Source organism: Periplaneta americana, chromosome 10, assembly GCF_040183065.1.
Source record: "Periplaneta americana isolate PAMFEO1 chromosome 10, P.americana_PAMFEO1_priV1, whole genome shotgun sequence".
In the NCBI taxonomy this organism is placed as follows: Eukaryota; Metazoa; Arthropoda; class Insecta; order Blattodea; family Blattidae; genus Periplaneta; species Periplaneta americana.
In genome coordinates, this window is record NC_091126.1 from 82,641,842 (window position 1) to 82,664,158 (window position 22,317).

General features: G+C 34.0%; 1 protein-coding gene across 2 annotated transcripts in view; it reads left to right on the forward strand.

Annotated features, from left to right (window-relative positions):
- Window positions 1-12,212, forward strand: part of MAPk-Ak2 (MAP kinase-activated protein kinase 2) — a 103,476-nt gene extending 91,264 nt beyond the window's left edge. Inside the window, exon 9 of one of the 2 annotated variants that reach the window (XM_069837800.1) lies at window positions 12,188-12,212. The gene's annotated coding sequence lies outside the window, so the exon portion shown is untranslated. Of the gene's footprint in view, window positions 1-2,098; window positions 4,439-12,187 lie in introns of those variants that run through there. The other variant, XM_069837798.1, reaches the window with a different exon arrangement.
- The last annotated feature ends 10,105 nt before the right edge of the window (window positions 12,213-22,317 follow it).

The following is a 22,317-nucleotide window of genomic DNA, read 5'->3' on the forward strand; positions in this document are numbered from 1 at the left end:
GTCCTTCATTACTTTGAATGAAGAGTGGAACCCAAGGAAGATTTTACATGATTTTTCATATTCTACAAGAAAATATTCAGGAATATTATAACAGCTGAATTTGCTTTGGTCCAGATGTCTGAAATTATTAGAATGTTTTTTTTTTTATATATTAAGTAACTTAAATCCAGTAGCAGTAAACACTACCATTCATTGGTCTTCCATATTTTCAGAAACGTGCAAATAGTTGACAATCGAAGCCAAGAAAACAGACGAAAGTAACTGTTTCTGTTTTGCAGGAGTCACAGTTCTTTAGAGAGGATGGTGTATCTTCTGTCACTGAGTAAGTCTGGTTCAAATAGGCTGTGATGTAACATTGCCATGTTAAATATATCAACTGTTCTTGTGACACAAAGTGTGTTAGCTGTTGTGAACTTAATGTGCTATAATAAAATAACTTAATCGTTTTCATTAGCATGATATCAGAATACAGTTTTAAATATGTGAATAGCATATTTTTCAGGTTAAAAAAATTCAAACTATACAGTAGTAATAAAATTAACTCTTAATTTACGTTAATTTTTGTGTACTTAGAGGAACATAACATTAATGTTTTATGCCCATTTAATAAGTGAAATTTGTTCACGGTAGTTTTTCAAAACTTAATTCATATATGAATAATAAATTCTCACTTTTTTAGTTCGAAATTTTTTACACTAGTAGGATGGCATAATTCTCCTACCTAAAAGGACGGCAATGAGTCAAAATGACTCAAGTGTTTAAGTTGAATGTTGAAGACTTCTTAACCCAAAAATGTGTTTGCCTTTTATGTCATAATTATGTGTATGTGTGTGTATCTAATGCCTACCCACTTGACTTCCGTGATTTGGGTTCCACATACTGCAAATAGATGGGAAGACTGTGACTCATTTTCAAGTTGCACACCACTTCGGCGGGCCATGTTATGCATGATGTGTATCTGTGAAGAGTTATGTCATGTACTAGGGCAGGTGTATGTGTAAATGTTCGTGTAAGTGTAGTGTAAGAAATGGGTGAGGATGATGAAGAAGGTGAGGAAGGGAAAACCCGGTGCTGACACATAGCTTACTCCTGTTGAATAGCACTAAGGGGGCTGCCAGGCTTAATATCACAATTATAAATTACTGATTTCGACGATTATATTTATGATGATAATAATAAAAATAATAATAAACAATAACAATATATCATTCACAAATTAATGTTTATTAATTTTTAATACAAAGTTGAAATTCAGTGTTCTTGAAAACAACTGATTTTTAGAATTATGTTACATTTTATTCTGACGTCAGCCAATAGTCAAAACTTAATCCCACATTTTTCTGGTTTCACAGCCATATATCGAAGAGACCTGCGCCTGCACTTTGTAGGGAACAAATTTCATTACAAGTAACACTTTCTCCAAGATTATAACATTGTAGACCTACAGAATCCTTTATAATTATGTGCCATATGGAAGACATCAGAGCAAACTTACAAGTTCTCAAATTTCTGACTTCTCTGTGATCATATGTCAAACCTGCAATACTTCATTACTTACCACATTCTGTCTCTTGACATTCAAAGTCCAAATAAAATATGGATACACCTCATAGCTTAGACGATTAGTGATCAACTCATGCTCTTCGTGCAAGAGCATTCTTTGCTGCACATGATTGTTCTAATGCTTGCAATGCCAATGTTGCTCTTTTTTGCTCGTGAGTGCACATAGTAGGCCTAATTCATAAGAGCAGCTCAGTTGGACACCACTGCCTTAGACCAACAGATTTTTAGAGTCATTGTGTCAAGACCAAGCACCCCCTCACGTAAATTAACGCAAAAAAAAAAAAAAATGTGAGAATTTCATATTTTGATGCTATCCAATTTGGTTTCTCATTCTCCTCTCCATTCTTTGTATACGTCTTGACTGCAGACACAAATTCGTCGTTTATAATCAAATGAAATGAACAGTATACTGATTGTTCTTAAATGTTTTGAAATGCATAGCATGTAGGGCCAGGCAGAGTACGCAAACTGTTCTGATATGGCAGTCTACCTGATGATGGCAAATAATTTTATATAATTTTTCACTTATTTCCAGACACTGAAGTCTCACATCAGGGAAGCCACAGGAGCTGCATAACTAATATCGCTATGATCTGGACTTCATCACTTGATTCCAACATATAAGATTCAATACCACTTTCACTACCAGAACCATTGGGATTGAGATTTTGAAATTCTATTACTATTTCTTCATTTCGCAGTTTTTTTGGTTTCGATCTTGTTTGTAATAGCCTATTTCCTGAACTTGCAGTATTTGCCCTCTATTGTCCTTTCCACATCTGCTTGTGGTAAACTCTACGCACACTGTGAACTTATTCCTCTCGACAGTGAGCATCAATATTGCGAATATTCCAGAACTTTACATTTAAATTTATATTAGTCAAAATGACTCTCAGCCATCTTTATAGATATATCCTAAAATTTTACATGGTGTAATAATGGATTATGCTTCAAACTAACCTGATATATGCAGTATGAACTAACAAACAAAGTCACAAAGTATGAAGGATTTTACTTATCGGTTAAGTACTTGTTTATCAAGTTTGAAAACTAAAAGATTCATTTTGACTCATGCCGTCTTTCTAGTGTTAAAAAGAAAAGCTTTCGAAACTGCCACAAGTATATTGATATTCTGTGCATGTTTAAAATGGATGTAAACAATTTCAAATAATAGTTTTTTTAATACATTAGGCTACATATATATGTTGCAAGAATGAATTATTAATCTGAAGTAAGAATTATGTTGTCATGTTATTGTAAATGTTAATGATAATGTTTCCATCATTGTACATTAAGCTTGTGCTGTTCATAATATTTGATTTACCGACATAATTGGTTGTGCTGAAACTTTCAGAAATGTATTGTGAGCCTTCTCACCTTACATTTTATATGTGTCTTTCTCACCTTACATTTTATATGTGTCTTGGAGTTTTTGTGTACTTGTAAGATTTTAAATTCACTATTATATAACGAGAAACATTTACAGTATTCTGTGAAAGTTTTAGATCATTTTTGTCTTATTTGCTCCCTTGATGTGTTATTCATGTAGACTGTATAATACATTATAACACATTTTCTTTATTTCAGAAGTGTGAATTTTATATCAAAATGGGTTGACTTAGTAAGTGTGATGGAATTAACTATGCAGTAGAGCGTCGATAATCCAAACGTCAATAATCTGAACCATCGAAAATCCGAACCCGAATCCTCCATTATTTTTATGTGTGTTTGAAAAAGCACGGTCAGGATGAAGAGACCTTAGGCCTACTCACGCTGAAGCTTTAATGCTCTAGAGGTGACTATAAATTGTCTGGATAAAATGCCTGAGTGTTTCGTAACACAGCTTGCCTCTTTACAAGTTAGAGACTTGAATGCAAAGAAACGAAGCTCAGTAAAAAAAAAAAAAAAAAAAAAAAATGAAAACATAGAAGACTGTTTAAGATTTGTGTAGTGTTGTTTGTAGTAGTACAGTATGTAGGCCTATTAAAATCTTTAAAGTTAATACAGTATGTAGTTAAAATTATTTTTTGTGTCTTTTTGCTCCATGTTCGAAAATCTGAACAAATCGATACTCCGAACAGGCCTGAACATCAGTTGGTTTGGATTATCGACTGTCTACTGTATTAATTATGTTCAATTATTGGGGAAGTATAAAATGTGCTTGATCATTTGAAAATAGATGCATTCAGTCATGAAAATTCTTCATATGCTTTCCTAGAGGATGCTGAAATATATTTTACTTCATTGCTACAAAATGACAGTCAATAATATTAGAGAGTCCATAGTTGGTTGGCTCCGAGTGAAGTTCCAGAGAATCAGCCTATTCTGCCTAGATTCTCATGTGATTTGCCCTAGTCACCAGACTCAGTTGTGTATAAAGTATTTGAACTGATATTGTGACACTATCTTCCCTAGTTACTTCTCACAATTTTGTGCTATGTGCACATGAAATGGATCACTTGCAGATTGAAAAAGAAAACTTACCATGATTTGTTGTGGATACCAGCATTTAAAGTCTTTCTCAAACAACGAATATTTCCAGGACAATAAGCCAAACTGCGCAGGATAGCATTAAAATAGTAATAAGATGAAGTACAAACACATCACACTCGGAACAGCACAGAGTGGCAATTTGAATTGTTAACTGTTAAAGTTTTTGAAGTGGTTCTCATTGTTGAACTTGTGGCATATACCACGTGATGTTATTTTTATAAGATTTTTCTTGTAACTTCATGAATATGTTGTTTTGAATGGTTTAGTTCAAGAATTGAACTCTACTAAGATATGGTACTTTGATGTGTTTTTGAAAGGAGATGCACGTATCAATTGTAATGTCAGAATATGATGCCATAATAATAATTGGTCGTGGAAGGACTGTTGTTCTTTTATTTGCACCTTAAATAACTGCACAATTGTGAACTGGAATGAAAAACCTGAGAGAATGAACACGTTGGTTTACATGGCGTGTTGAATGAATAAGTTTTGTGAATGTTGATTGCATGCTCAGAATGTATAGATTATACAAGGGTCCCTTCAGAAATAGTTGTTCCTATTGAAGTTAAGACATTCCTGCTTTATGTGCTTTCCTGCATGATACACTCTATTTGGTCCCTTGAACTCTCCCATATGTGTTTGTGTAAAAATTTCCACTTAAAATGATCCCATTTAAGACAATGGATCTCTGAAATTTGTAACATGTTTCTAGTCCTACTGGAATTTTTATCTCATGTTATTCGCCATATGGACATGCGTCATATGATTAATTAATTAATTGTTAAGCTGTTATTTTTTTTTATTGTATTAATTAACATCATCATAAATATTTTTCTAATTTTCATAATGTATGAAAAGGAAATTGATGTATGTTTTTTGCATTTAGAAAGCAAGTTTTTGAGGAGAAAATGTTTAACTTTTAGTTTCTATGTTTGTTTGTTTTTTTTTTTTTTACAATCATTACAACTTCAGTGATATTGATGGTCACAATATTTTAATTAGTACAACAAAATGGATACGCCAGTTTATTTATAACATATTTGTGACCTGTGGAAAATTTCAGGCCATTTGAAGGAAAATTTTATTCATTAGAGTAGCTATTTTGAAGTTTAAAATATGCCGAAACTGAGGAAGTTGAGAAAACAACCAATAAATAAGAACATGCACATCACAATGTGTATTCACCTTAAAACTGCCCAGCTTCATATGTTGGGACTTAAGTGACATAGGGGTGAATAAACTACAGATTATGGAAGGTGAATCATGAAACTATTTTTAGGAAGTCAACGAAATTTTCACTTTTTGAAGATATTTTTCACTATTTTCACCTGTCCATCACCTTGAAGCAGAGACCTGCACAACAGCCCAGCCGATGGGCTGCTTCCGCACTGCACAGCACTGGACTCTGCAGTGTCACACGAAACTAGCTCGTGACATCACTCAGCATCACCGCACAGATCGGAGCGAACTGCTTGCTTAATGGTTTTGTGCGGTGGGCTTGTATTAAGGCATGGGTCAAAGTTTCCACTTCTGTCAGTTACTTATGAATTTATTTTGGGCAGGCTTGTGCTTGTGTGTGCTGTTTGATCAGTGATCAGCTATTGTTTCAAACTTTTCGTTTTAGTTTTTGATTTCGGTTTTTCAAGATAATTCCAAATAATCACGAAGAAAATACAGTCTCTGTGAGGCTACTATTACACTATCAAAGTTCTTTGACAAAGAATATGATAAAATATTTTATCAAAGATCTTTGATAAAGGATAGGATTTTATGAAACATAATCTAAAATTAGGAACAAAAGCTCTCTGAACAATTATTGTTATAAAACAGTGAACACGTGTTCCGAGGATTTGTTGATACTAATATTTACGCGTTAAGTTTATGATTTGTTTATACTAATATTTACTCATTATGTTTATAACACCATGAATGAAGAACAGCTACAATGAATTCAATTATTACAATATGCATGTTACTGAAAAGAAAACAACTGTGAGTTAAACACCTGATCACAATACAAATATGTGATCAGGGTCAAACCATGGATAGCAAGACGTGATAAGAGAGGTATACATCAGAACTTATTGAAAGAGCTACGATGCGAGGACTTGAAAAGTTATAAAAATTATTATAAAATATTATAAAATATTATTATTATTATTATTATTATTATTATTATTATTATTATTATATAATAAAAATTATTTATTTACAACATTTCATTTCCTTCATACTCTGATATCAGAATTTTTGTGGTAACAGTAGTCCAGTTATATTTGCGTTCCGCTATATTTGTTTCAAGGTATGGAAATCTTTTATCAAAGATAACAAGGTGAACTTATATTTTGTAAAAGATCTTTTATGAAAGAAACATTTATCAAATAAAACCCATTACACTGTCATATATTTTATAATATATATTTTATAAAACATCTTTGTCAAAGAACTTTGATAGTGTAATAGCAGCCCGGAAAACCTTCATCACAGACACTGGCCTTGAAAGCATTACATACTAAAATACAGTCTCTCTAGAGAAAAAGTAGTAAAGGAGAAAATTGCTGCTAGAGAGTTTAAAACAACAGAGTCAGATGGAAATTAAAGAAGTACCATAGGGACAGTTTTTAAATCTGTGTTCGACAGCAGTGGAAAATAATTTAATTGTGTAATGTGTCCAGTATGCAAGTAACTGTATGCTCATGCCACACGCCAAGCAAAAGCACAACCAATGCGTGCAAGCAGGAAAGCAGTAGAATGCAATCAACTGGTGCAGTGTTGCGGGCTTGGGCTTGGAAGCCAGTACAATGGGCTAGGAAGCGGCCGCATCAAGCAGTGTTGGTCTTGGGTGGACTGAGCTGCTGATGCATTAGGACTCGCAGTGCTGAGCTTTGGGCCAGCCTGCACGACTCTGCCTTGAAGCACTTTCTCAAATAACACACACTTTATCACTGTAGATGGAATTTTGCTTCAGTTGCGTGCTTTTCTAAGAAAGAGTTCCTTCTAACTTACAACAGATAAGGATTGTGATTTTTAACATTTTGATTTTAACATTCAGCATTATGTAGCATTTATACATTTGCCATTTAGCATTTTGGAGCATTTTGAAGGAACTATAGACTTTAGAATAATATGGAAAGTTAGGTCATGTGTTTTGATTTTATGAGTATGGAATTAAAATTATACGTATATAGAGGTACTAATAATAATTATTTATTACCCTGTTAATCATATTCATGAATCAGTGACGTCATTGAAAGAAATTGTAGATCAAATCTCAGTCATTCCATGCCACAATGAACAAATACGTTAAAACTAAAATCGTCAAGATATACTTCCTTTCTGTATTATTCTTACTAAAAATATTTTGAAGTATTGGTCAGTAAGAAAAATTTTCGAAAATGTCTGTTTTTTCACATTTTTGTGCTTATTTCAATTTGATACATTTAATCTGTCAATACTTGAAGTGCAGAAAGGTTAAGTTTATGGGCCTGTAGTAATAACAATAGTGTTTTTTTTTTAAACAACTGACAAATGGAGAGGAACACACTTAATTTGTTACTCAACAATGTAATTTTCATAGTTTGCAAAGTAATAATTTTTATATGAATGATAAATGAATTAGACCTACACCAGATTGTCCTGTCTGTAACTAAAAGGTAATAATGTTTCACTTATATGTATTATAAACATTAACAAAATATGTTGAATATTAATAAAAAAAAATCTAATCTTAACGTAACCACAAAGGCTAATTATGCTCGATCTTAACTATGAAATTTGTATTGAATTTTAAAATATTGTCCCATCCATAACATATTATTGTACATCTTCAGAACCAGGTCCATTTTTAATACTCGTTCATTCAGTTTTCTGCCCAAGGGCAGGTCTTTCACTGCAAACCCAGGTTTCCCCAATCTTTTCTATTTTCTGCCTTTTTACTCCACATATGATCCATATATCTTAATGTCGTCTATCATCTGATATCTTCTTCTGTCCCGAACTCTTCTCCCATTTACCATTCCTTCCAGTGCATTCTTCAATAGGCAGTTTCTTCTCAGCCATTGACTCAACCAATTCCTTTTCCTTTTCAGTTTCAGCGTCATTCTTTCTTCACCCACTCTTTCCAACACATCATCATTTCTTATTCTCCTGTCTACTTCACATGTTCCATTCTTCTCCATATCCACATTTCAAATGCTTCTACTAGCTTCTCTTCACTTCGTCGTAATGACCATGTTTCTGCCCCATACAATGCTACATTCCACACAAAGCACTTCACTAGTCTCTTCCTTAGTTATTTTTCCAGAGGTCTGCAGAGGATACTTCTTTTTCTATTAAAAGTTTCCTTGCCCATTGCTATACTCCTCTTGACTTCTGGCAGCAGCTCATGTTACTGCTTATAGTAAACCCCAAGTATTTGAAGCTGTCTACTTGCTCTACTGCCTCATTTAGAATTTGCAAGTTTACCTTTTTTATTTTTCTTCCTATGACCACGGTTTTCGTCTTATTTGCATTTACCTTCATCTAATACTGCTCACAGCTGTCATTTAGCACCAGTGCATTTCCCTTAGTATCATCTCTTCTTCTGCTAATAACGCCATATCATCAGCATATCTTATGTAGTTTATTCTTCCCCTTACTATCACTCCTCCCATGTTCTGTAAACAGTTCTTCACAAAACCCCCCAAGTAGATGTTGAACAGGGTAAGTGATAAATTGCATCTTGACATACTCCTCTCCCAGTTTCACTTCCTTCTGACATTTCTTCTCATATCCTGATTTTGACTCATTGTTTCATATAAAGGTCACTGGACAGCCTCCTCCCTTTCCAATCCAACACCTATTTTATTTAGATCCCCATAAGTTTATTCCAATCCACTCTGTCAAAAAACTTTTCTAGGTCCACAAATGCTACATACACTTCTTTATTCTTCTCTAGGCATCTTTCGCCTATTGTTTGTAGCTGTCCAATTGCATCTCTCGTACCTTTTCCTATGTAGACCTACGTATGTTTTCATAAAATGTTCATTTGCCTACCCACCTAAATATAGACCACACTATTAGCCTTCCTTAGGTGAAGGATTTTAGGAGTTTTAACATAACATTCCCCCCTACACCATCTACTGCTCCTTTTCCGTCAGAGGTGGCAAAGAAGCACCACTCTTCGTCTACCCCAAAGTCAAAGCAAGACGAGTACTTGTTTCATTAACAGAAGATTTTTACAAGACATTTGCTCGTGTTGTGAAGGGAGTCCAAGTAATTTTAGTAAGCAGTGCAGATATAAACCAATACAGAGTTTCAGAGCTTTCTTACAAGTAAGGCAGAAAAATGTCAATGTAATAGCAAACGTCCAGTCAAGCCATTACTTCCAGGCTTCTTCTCTGTACCAAAGCAGCATTGTGACAGAACTGTATCATCAGAGCTCCATTTACACCAGGCATGTTCAGTGTGGGCACTTTTAGCCTTTAAAAGGTGCAACAGTGACATAGAATATCCTACCAATAATGCATAACACAATATCAATATGGCGGTTGCTGTCATATGTGATACAACAAACATTTTTGTTGATTTTGAGTTCGTTATTTTTTTTTCTGGCTGTTATATGCTTATATAAGTTATGTTACCGGTAACTCTCGCTAAGTGGTTTTTATATTTTATTTAATCAATCTTACAGTTATTATTTTATTATTTTGTTAATATTTTTATTTGTATTATTAAATTAATTAATTAATTAATTTGTATTACTATCTTTATATTATCTCCGTCACTGTTATTCTGTTATTAGGCCTAGTATTATTATTAGTATCATTATTATTGTTACTATTGTTTCTATCATCAACATTATTATTGATGTCTGTAAAATTTATGTAGACTCTACTGAACTGTACCCGAGCACCAGCACATGCTCATTTCGGGTATCTATTCAAACATACCATTTCAAATGTAAATTATGGATAAATTTGAATTTGAAATTTTTAAGCAAGTGCCTGCAATGTGATTCTGAGATTCTATGTCACTGTTGCACCTCATTTAAAGCCTAGAATTGCCCGTGCTGAACATGCCTGATTTACACCAAGTTTGGCAGAAGGTGGACGACAGTGAATTCAGAAAGTGATACTGATTTTGAAGAAATTCAGACATGATCCAGAGTGACTTACAGTGATGTAGGTACATATATATATAGACACAGATATTGAAGATGATGAAACTGCGGTGCAGAAGGTTTCAGAAGATGGCATTAAGGCAGTGCAATATCTACTTATGGAGCATGTAGATCAGAGCAAAGAGCAGACAAAACATAAATATGTGGTAGTCAGTCAAGGAGGTGTGGAAGAAGACGAGAGCATTGATTTCGAAGATATTTTCAAAATGGAAACAACAGAGAAATTTGTGAGGGAAGTTTTTAGAAATGATAGGGTCACTACAAGAACTTGAACTGAAGCAAGTCTGAGATACGATTTTCTATAAATTTTCAAGGAAAATTCCTGAACTTTAGGCTAACATTTTTCAACAGTAATCTCACTAGACGTTTTAATTTATCTAGAGAAAATCAAAACTCGAGTAGGATTTAATTAACTATTACACGATTAGAAGAAGTAAAGTACTCTAATACAATAAAATATTGACTTACTAAAATTCTTTTTCACTAATGTTAGCTTCACTGAAACATTTGAATGGAGCAGCCATTTTCAGATAACTGACTATGCGGTAACAAATAACGATTGCAAAGCATGTTTTATAGTATCGTAAAGAATTTGCAGTTTGAGATGTTGGCAAACAAAGAAACAAATGGTAGGGAGGTGATAAAGATAGAAGAAAGTATATAAAGATTATAAGAAATAAAGTACTCTAATACAATAAAACAGATATTGACTTACTAAATTTCTATTTCACCAATGTTACCTTCACCAAAACGTTTGAACAGAGCCTATTTCAGTAGACTATCTATGCGGGAAACGAACGACGATCGCAAAACATGTTTTATAATACCGTAAATAATTTGCAGTTTGAAATGTTGGCACACAAAGAAACAAATGCTAGGGTAGTGATAAAATCAAACAAATGCTAGGGAAGCGATAAAAATAAATGTTAGGGAAGTGATAAAATTGTAGTGATAAGCAGCCATGATTTGTTGAAACACGTTCTTTCGTACCACTTTATTGATCAAAAGTAATATGACGTAGTAAATGTGTAATAGTCATTATAAAATTGAGAGCAAATTTTACAGTGTTAATTCTTAGCTCTAATGTTACCAAAATTGTTTTATTTCATATACATTTATACATTAATAAAGCAAATTTTAAATTATGTTAAATTATATAGAGTTATTACTGTTGAGCCTTTTGTCCCGTCTATAACATGTCACTCAAATATTAAAAATTACTTTTTGCTGTCTAAGAAGAAAGAATGTTGAAACTTCTGTACCTGTGTAAAAAGAAATTGAAATTGAATATATTCAAAGGATAGAGAAAAATTTCTTCAGAGTTTACAGAAAAACGTCAAAACTAAATGCACCAATATTGTATTGTCAAAAATGTGGTCCCATCCATAACAACCTTCAAAAGTGATATAATGCATTTAATAATCATCAAATACAACAACCTTGTAGTGTACTAACTGAACTGATAGTACATACATGTGTTTAATTAATTAATTTTATTTTGATGCAATTATATTATGCTACACTTTAAGAAGTTAAAATTTGATCTTTGAATATCTCGTCTGTAAAGATGGAATGGCTGACCTGTACTTTTTGTTATAAATATTGAACTAAAATCATACATAGATACACTAATTACACTAGTCAACAGCATTTTTTGTGCCGACAAACAGAATGCTGATTATTACCAAGTCTGATGCGCTGATTACGAATATGTAATCCTATTTTTTCCATCACGTCAGGTTTCCGAGCACTGCAACAATGTTGTATTTTATGAATAGCCATAAATATAGTGCTGGCGGGAAGTAACTAGGTATTATTAATTGGCTGTGGAATTTTTAATATTGATGCAACCATAATGAAAATTGTGTATATATTTAATGATTTACATGTACACACAATTTTCATTATCACCTGTTTGTTCGCGAATGAACTGCACGCTATGAAGTGTGGAATTCCGTTGTTTTCGTTCAGAGATAGTGCCATACAGAGAAAGGAAGGAATGCCACAATCCGTCCAGAGACAATAAAGAATTGGAAGCACGGATTCGGGGCATTATCACCAATGCCCCACGCAACTTCCTCCAGAAGACTGTGGATACCATTACCGGCCGCTTGAGGAAACTGGTGGAAGCCACAGGAGCCTACGTTTAATTTTGGTGTATGCATACATATTCCCATTTAACAAGGTACACATGAAATAAATTTCAATAATTAGCTTTATAAATATAGAATTTATACACATTTTTCAATACCTAGTATACATGTACCAAGTCCCTCTTCACTTGACACATCTGAATCATGGTTTGTTGATACTTGAAAGAAAATATAGACTTTCAGGGTGCCTGGTAATGGAAACAGAGACAGTCAGTCTGTATTTTGTTTAGTTTGGGTGTAGAGGTTTTCCGAGTAGTGTGAACTGTTCTGTGTGAAATGAAATGAAATGAAGAAGCAAAGGCGTAGTTGTAAAAACTTTCTGAACCAATGGTATGGCGTGAACAAAAGAACCACGAAGATGACTGTTATTTCTGCTTAATTTTACTGATATTCTTAAAAAAATAAGATACTCATTCAGTTTCCTAATCTCCCATCAGCTATAAGACCAATACCTCATGGAGAAAATTTATCTGTTCCCATTCCACCTTCTACATGGCAAGGAGAATCGGAATCTGACATAACGTCAACTGGTGTTGTGCAGCCCTCTACACCAAGGGATGACGTCTACATTACAGATGAAGAGAGAGAAGAAAAGCCACATTTAAAACATAGGTGGAACTCAACGTTCTGGTATGTGATTTGTACTTAACTAAACAGCTGACTGAGTTTCTAGAATTTCGTCTTCAGGAATGGAAGGTGCTGGATAAAGATACTAATGTTTCAGTATTTAGAAACATAAATAAGGATCTATTACCATTTTTCATAGTTACAGATTCTGGAGTTTGTACATGCAGCGATGTAAATGGACTGATTAAAACTAGGTATTACACATAATGCTGAAGAGTGGCGCTTATTTATAGATGCTTTTAAAATTAGTCTGAAAGCCGTTTTGTTACACAATCGCAATAAACTTTCCTATATATCTGTAGCATACAGTGCAGCAATGAAAGAAATATACGAAAACATGCGTCGTATTCTTGAAATCATTAAAATATGAAAACCATTGTTGGCATATTTGCTGGATCTTAAAGTCTTCTACATGGAATGCAGAGTGGATTCACTAAATATGCTTTTTTTCTGTGCCTTTGGGACAGCCGAGATACTCAATATCACTATATAGTCAAGGAATGGCAAGAAGAGAAAATTTCACTCCTGGGAAACATAAAATTTAAACCTTTAGTTGACCCACAAAAAATATATCTCCATCCTTTACACATTAAATTAGGGCTCATGAAGAACTTTATGAAAGGTATGGACACAACAGACAAAGGTTTCAAATATCTACGAAGAATATTCCCTGGCTTGAATGCTGCAAAATTAAAAGAAGGAATATTCATTGGACCTGAGGTTAAAAAATGATGCATGATCGATTTTTTAAGAAAAATTAACTCCAAACGAACGTGTAGCATGGGAGTCATTTAAAAGTGTTGTGAATGAGTTCTTCAGCAACAAGAAGGAAGAAAATAATGACAACTAGTTCAGAGTCTCTTTCAAAATTATAAGAATTTTGGACACAGGATGTCTGTCAAAATTCACTTCCTGCATTCTTATTTAGATTGTTTCCTAAAAACTTGGGTGCAGTGAGTGACGAACAAGGGGAACGCTTTCACCAAGACATTTTACAGATGGAACAGCGTTATAAAGGGAGATGGGATCCATCTATGATGAGTGATTACTGGTCGTTCATACAAAGAGAGAATTCTAAAACACACAAAAAAGTGTTTTAAAGCGACGCCTCCTTCCACTACGTAAATGTAAGTAGCTATTTACATCATTATAACATAAAGGATACTTTATTTTTAGTATTAACACCACTATAATAGTGAAAGACTATGTTCATGCATTCTGCTTTAGATATTAAAAATGTGGAACTGCTTAGTATCGAACTTTTCAGAAGTGTAATAAGGGTAATAACTGAAAATCTGAGGGTGCTGCTGAAAAATGGGTCCCATTTTTGGATTCAGCATGGCAAATATGTGGATAGTAACAATGTTTCATTTCGGCACAATTTTCAAAGTTAAAATTTGTTGACTAATGTTATTTATTACTTTGTTAATCATGTTCATGAATCATTGACACAATTGAAAGAAATCATACAACGCACCTTCATATTTTTTTCTGTCATCCATGGTCTTCCAATAAAATTAAATTGTATTTACTGAAAAATATTACAGTATCTACGCTATTGATAGGACCCCAAACACATTGCATAGCTGCTTGGGCGAACTCTGGGTAGTTAAGCTTCTGGAATCTGAAAACATTCTGGATTTGGTATATCGTGGCCCAATTTCTTCAAGGAGAATGCCATGCCAGAAGCTCCTGGTGCACGAACATACACATGCAATTGTGTTTATAATACACAGACAGAGGTTGTATCACAAAAAGTTATGATTAAATCACAGTCTACTATATACAGTCGCGAAGCTCAATATGTAGTAAAAATGCAAACATGGGTAGTTGCCCACCACTAGGATCGCTACTATCGCCTCATCATCGCAGATCTCTCTCCTAGCAGACGTCAAAATATGTTACACTTTCGTTGTGTTCTTTTGGAAAAATTGACACCTTCCTTCCATTATTGAAATATTAAATGCATAAAGTTAATTTATTATTTTAATGAAGTATATTAAATTCCACCATAAACTCTAAGATACGTGCAAGAAATAAGTAATATAATTTTTGTTTGTGCAAAACGAACTGAAACTTACTATAATAGCTTCACTCATTCAAGATTATAGCGATAATTAACTATGAAACCAATAAATATTAATTTGCATTTCCCTTTACAACAATAATAATGGAAATATGAATTAATGGAGTAACTTACGCGTACCGGTACTTGTAGTGTAGGCTTACGTAGTTAACAAAGTGGGATGAGGTTAAGCAATAATAATCACACCAGAATTGGGAATAAAACATGATCAATAAATATTATTGTAACAGACTTTTTCTACGTCTCTAGTAGAGCAACAAATAAAAATAACAACAAAATTAACAACTATAATTAAAAACATCCTTTGAAAAAAAATAGGCCTAAGCAATAATAATCCCACCTGAATTGAAAATAAAACGTGATCAATAAATTTCATTAAAACAAACTTATTTTTTCTACGTCTTTAGTAAAATAACACATAAAAATAATAACAAAATTAATAGCTACAATTAAAAACATATCCTCTGAAAAAAAAAAAGGTAGACCTAACCTTTATTTCTCTGGAAATTTAGCAGCCTAAGTGACAGAACTTTAACCGGTAGCTAATGTCCTTTCGGTTAGACTGAAACATTTCATTGTGAAATTTAAGGATATAATGTATTCTAACAGTCACAAAGAACTTCAAAATTAAGAGTTTTGTTTCTGCACAGCATTCTTGTGGAAACCCAGGAACCTTTCTGAATCTTTCGGAAATCGGACAAAGGATAACTCTGGGCTCTTTCTCTTACTGTTGCTACAATTTATAGCACTACAAACGTCTCCTCCTTGTCCCATATTATTATTCCAATTATTATATTTTAGCCATTAACATTTTCATTACAACCAATAACGAACATTTCACAAGCATCAATGTGAAATACGCAACGAGCTAGCACTCGATAGAAATACGACACAGTCCAGTCGACCATGGACAGTCTATTGTTTCTAGTTGCTAACCGCTTGGAGCGCTTTATCACGAGATTTGCAAAAAAACACCTCAAGCTTCGCGACTGTATATAGTAGACTGTGATTAAATTGAGAAACTATAGTGAACAGTGAAATTCGGATTTGCAAGTCAACTATAGTGAATTAGATATCATCGTGCTAACCACATGTTACCGCCATATTCATTGTGTGATCGTTCATCTCTGCTGAGGTAAGTGGACGCGAGGACAGCAGTCGGCTGTTTGGCCGTGGCCCTTCATGGACTGTCTTGCAATACTTTTTTTTTTTTTTGCTTGTATACAGTAAAAGTATATTCACTGTCGTCTGGTAAAGGAAATGCGGCAACCCTATTCACAGCTAGAAGTGTAATATGTACTGTACTTGCGTGCTGCAGCAATGACGCTATGTGCCAGTGGCGAATGCAAAAATTTGTCATTATTAAAATGGTTTACAATTTACATTATCGGTGTTTTAAATTTGTTGTGTTACTATTATTATTATTATTATTATTATTATTATTATTATTATTATTATTATTATTATTATTATGTTACAGTATATTTATGAATATTATGCTGTGTTCTAATAGAACATATTCATGAATATTCTTATAAAATCTTTGAGACGTAATTTTTTCACAGCCCTCAAGTTTTTAACAAATTTTAACTTGTGTTTAATTCTGTAAATAAAAAATGCTTCTGTCATTATTACACTTACGCAATAATTATATATATATATATATATAATTTTAGTAGGTTATTTTACGATGCTTTATCAACAGCTTACATAGGTTATTTAGCGTCTGAATGAGATGAAGGTGATAATGCCGGCGAAATGAGTCCGGAGTCCAACACCGAAAGTTACCCAGCATTTGCTCATATTGGGTTGAGGGAAAACCCCGGAAAAAACCTCAACCGGGGAACTTGCCCCGCCCGGGAATCGAACCCGGGCCACCTGGTTTCGCGGCTAGACGCGTTAACCGTTACTCCACAGGTGTGGACTATATATATATATTTATTTATATATATATATATATATATATGATAGGCAGGGATAGGTATTTATGGAGATTAATTTTATCATTTGTGTGTGTGTGTGTTTTTTTTTAATATTTGTGTTGGCGGAGATTGATTTGCACTCTTGGCGGAGATTAATGGAAATTTTGGAAAATATAATTATTTTGGAATTGGTCTATTAACTCTGTATGAATTTTACTTTCCAAATAGTTAACATTAAATGTTAGTTGGATTCTGGTAAAGGTGCGGTATGGCCAATAGACAATAGTTGTTAGATTGAGACTGTGTTTAACACACTTTCATTAAAAACAAAAAAAAAAAAACTTCAGCCCTCAAATTGACACTTTCATATTGTTGGTGAAATATTGAATTCACCATCTTTTGAGTTCACTAATGCAATCAGAACACCTGGAATACCATGTAATGTAGCCTACTTGGATATATAACAAATTCAATTTAAAAAATCCGAAAAAAACTCAGAATATGAAATCTGCTATAAAACGACCCTAAAACGACGCAATATGATTAATTCACGAATGTGTTCATATTTCGCTATTAGAACTATATCCCACCCTATCAGCACAACTTAAATGTGTTGCTTTCTATCAGATCTGGGAGTAAATAGCTCAGTTGTACTGTAGACTACCATTTAACTCCCCATTCCACAAACTGCGACAGAGACATTTATACGAGTAGACCTAAAGGCAAACATTACTAAGTGACGGATTGTATAAGGCATGCATCATAGCTTTCGGCTCTCGCTAGTCGCCTAAAATCCACCACTGATACACACGGGTTTACTATGTGTTCCTTTCTAAAACGGTGAAGCGGAAAGGACATGTTCGGGCGTATCTCCTTTCCTATTCGTTTCCCTTTTTGCACAGGGCTGCTTTATACTGTCTACAACGCACAGATGGCCATGGTGTATAGGCTACAGCAGTAGTCGGCAAATGTAATACATTAAGAAATTGTACGCGATTTCTCAACCCCTCCCCCCCCCACCCTGTAGTTCACCTGTGCGTGCAAGGTTTGTTGACATGCTTCAATGTACTCACTCGCGTAAATACCAGCGGTTTAATAAGAAATAATGTATCTTTCAAAGGAAGTAAGTGACTCGAAGAAACCAAAGAAATAGTACAGAGTGAGTCAGCCAGGGCTAGTCCAGCGTCAGCGGAAAAGTCGTATCAGACCTCTTGCTCGCTTGTTTCGTGTTTAGTGACGTAAACACGTTCACACAGTGAGGGTGCAGCTGTATACCGACATTTAGAGTCCAGTAGTGTGTCCATTATGAAATATAGCCTTGAACAATGAGTGTTTTATTTACGACAATTTTGTGAAATACGAATCTTGGAGAATAGTTTTAACAAACTTCGGTCAGTCATTCCCTGATTCGACAAAGCCTTCTAAAGCAATGATTTACAATTTAGTGAAGAGATTTCTTACAACTGGATCAGTATTGGTTAAGAAACGAACATATGAATCCTATAGATTCAAAATCCCCTATATCCATTTTCACAAATTGAAGAATTTTGACAGTAATTGGTGGCAAATAGAGAGAATTTTCAACCTAATAATGACTTTTAACAAACCCTTTTCTTTAAATTTAATGGGCTTTCGAATTCGAACTATATAAATCATTAGAATTCATTCTTAGCAAGCAATATGTGGACATAACTAAATTATGAATAAAATGGTCTTTAGAGGGTTTTGAATCTAGAGAATTCATATGTGAAGCATGTTCTCACTGAAAAGATGTTAGATGAAATTGGCCACCAACTATATAGAAGTCCGACATCATCCTGCCGTGTAGCTCAGCAAGTCTTCAGTGATAAGAGGAACGAAACAATTAAAATTAAAACCTGACAAAATTCGTTTAGTTCAGAGTTTAACGGAACCCGATTATCAGAGCAGACCTAGATTTTGCATGTGGTTCCAACAGTCAGTGTATGATGGACTACTTGACCCCACCTTAATTTTGTATAGTGACGAAGCATGGTTCCACCTCAGTGGTTATGTAAACACTCAAAACAGTCGTTGCTGGGACAGTGAAAATCCACACCGTTTTCACGAACAACCGCTCCATGACATAAATTCGAGTCATTTCGGAGAACGAACTATAGCGAGTTGCTGGACATGCAGCCTGCCAGATATCACAAGGACGTCATTTCGAACATGAATTGTGAATTCGGTAAGTATATCATTACGCAATACTAACCGCAAAAGCGCGGAACGAATCCTCCACATATGGTAGCGTCGTTACGTATGAATCAGCCGTTATGAAGAGAGGAGTCTAGACCTGGTTGGTTCACCCTGTATTTCCATAAGGAATATGAAGAACAATACTTCAATTTTTATGAGAAATGGAAGAACATTAGATGCATGCTGTGCTAAAATATGAAATGTGCAGCTGTACTGTGAAAATAGGCATCTCGTGCGTAACATTTTAAGGTTTAATTATGTAAATTTAATTCCCTTTTTCTGAAACATGCAGCTTTTTTCTTTTTTTTAATGATAAGCGAACATATATATTTACGCATATATCCATACCAATTTCGACATAAAAATTCATCATTACGATTATAGACTACAAATTACTATACAGTGTGTTTCAAAAGTGATGGTAAATAATTTACAGATAAAAAGTACGAACTAATACAAGCATAAAAAGCTCCAATACACATTGGTCCGCAAATGAAGTGTTGTCGAGGTAATGCACATTTTCTGTTGAGAGTCCTCGCTTACTAAGAGCAGACGTGAAGACATCCCTAACTGAATTCTATCTAGAGCAAGTTTATAAAATGCTGTACATGCATCTGAACGCAACGTTGCGCTCTTCTCTCTTGTGAGGTGCGAATTCTCGATAATTTCTTATTTGCTGAAAGGCACGTTCAATTTGAAACCGCAACTCCTAAACTCCGTTGACCTCAGAAGTGTAAATAAAGCTGTTTATATGACCCCCAAATACAGAAATTTATTGATTTAAATCCGGTGATTTGGGAGGCCACGGTATAAGACCTCCTCTGCCTAAGGAAATATGACATAAACGGTTAATTTGCGAACCAATGTTTATTGAAACATTTTTGATTGTTTCAGGTTCTACTTTTCATCTGTAAATTATTGACCATTACTTTTGAAACATTCTGTATTTACAAACTTTATTCCTCGGTAAGTGCTGATCGTGTTAAACAACTGGTAGAAAAAAGAAAGTTGTATGGTAGAACTACATCAAATAAAACTAATAATAAAGCAAATACAACAACGGGCGGAAATTCTCTAGACGTGGGAAATTGCTAAAGCAAAAAACCGCACACTGAAGGAGAATTTATTAAAAAGTGTTCATTAAAGTATCTCAACGTGTATGTTCGCAATAAAAAACGAACTTTGGATAAGATATCATTAGAGTTAGGAAGTTGGTACCGGTACCAAAACTATGAAGTTGTGTGAGCTTGGACTATATCTCTACCGAGTGAAAAATAATAGAGCGTCTCTCGATGTCAGTGAAGCAGAACGATAACATGTACACCCGTGTGGTGACCAAACATGTGCTCCAACCGTCCGTAGCCTTAGAACAAGAAAATAATATAAAAAACAATAATTTGTAATTATAAAGTTCGTAACTCCCAATCTAAATTAATTTACCCATACATATGGGTATAAAAATAGCATACAAAGTATACAATTATGATTCTAGCCTGATTATAAAAATAAAAATAAACATTTTCATTTTATGTAAAGAAATAAGCACTCCTTTTATGTTCAGAAAAAGAAAACAATATTTGTACTCTGAAAATGTTCGTTCTACGTCACCAGACGTTAGTGGAGCAAATCTGAAATATGATACAGTATTTCTTACTATCATCAGGTAAACAACTACTTTGTGAATCTAATAGTGTATCTCGTATGTGGGACATAATATTAAACCCATAATTGTTTCCAAGAAAATTTTTCGTTTCTATTGTTCATATCGTAATTCCGATGTTGAAGTTGTACTGTAACGCAACTGAATGCATGGCAGCACGAGACGTCAACATTTAACGAAGAATAATCGGGGGGGGGGGAAATAAACGTGTTACACACTCCTGTTTGCACAATTATTTAATAACAAATGAGTTTACTTTTTTTATCATGCATAATATTCACGTTATGTAAATAATACAATAATAACAGAATAGCTCACTTTGTTCAGAAACTAAAATGTTAATATAAATTAAATTTATTCTTCAAACTATTCACGACGCTACATAGATCCACAGAATGCCACTATGCGTTGTTTGTAGAGATTTGTTAAATTTTCTGATGAGATCTTTATTTAAAACAATACTTTTTTATTTGCATAAATTTGCGTTTTTAATTCCTATTGTCTGTCATAATAAATAATTTTTTCGTATATTACTTGATAATGATTATGAATATGGGTCTGTTTTTTATACAGATGGATAAAGGAATTGAAGTGGAACAACGTTTTCCTTTGAAATTTTGCGATCCTGTGATTGATTTTAGCACTCATTCAATGAATAGAAACGAAATTAAATGAACATTTGTGATTACGTTCGAGTAAACAGGTTTGACGATACTACAGTAAGGTTTAGAGTGGGGTGTAGGGTGGGGGATGGTTCATAATCATGAGTCAGGAGTTCAGTTACCTGTACACAAGTCGTGAAGACACGACGTACCTTTTTAGTGGAGCGAGTAAATCATCTCACAATGCTGAAGTTTATAAATATTTGGACAGGATTCTAATTTATCGTGAAGCTAAATGCAACTCGTGTGAAGTACAATTCTCGTGCAGTGAAATATTTACAGCGAGGACCACTTCAAATCCAAGAACATTTATTTCAATATGCCAGTGAGGTCTTGATTCCGGTGGAGTATCACTAAGTTTCGTAATCGTGGTAATAAGGAAATGCGAAAGAACAGAGATGTTTGCACCGGGGGCGGTAAACTGCACACACGTTTCAGGTATATGACCTAAAAGAAGGTAATTTACACACACATAATTTGCACACACCGATTTTGGATATGTAATCTGCACACGCAATTAACCCAGGTAATAAAAACAGGATGTACAGTAAATTGCACACAGAGCTACAATGGCATATATTTACTTTGAACATACTCACTATTACACTAGTAACGTATTAACCAATATTTTTTATTGATAGATAGTATTTTGCTCGCTTAATGAATTCCACTCGGGATACATGTCCCTCATTAAAATCTTTTTATATTTCTCTCCATAGTTTCTTTCCTCCTTAAGGAGCCCTTATTTTTAACTTTCGCAGCAGTGAATATCCC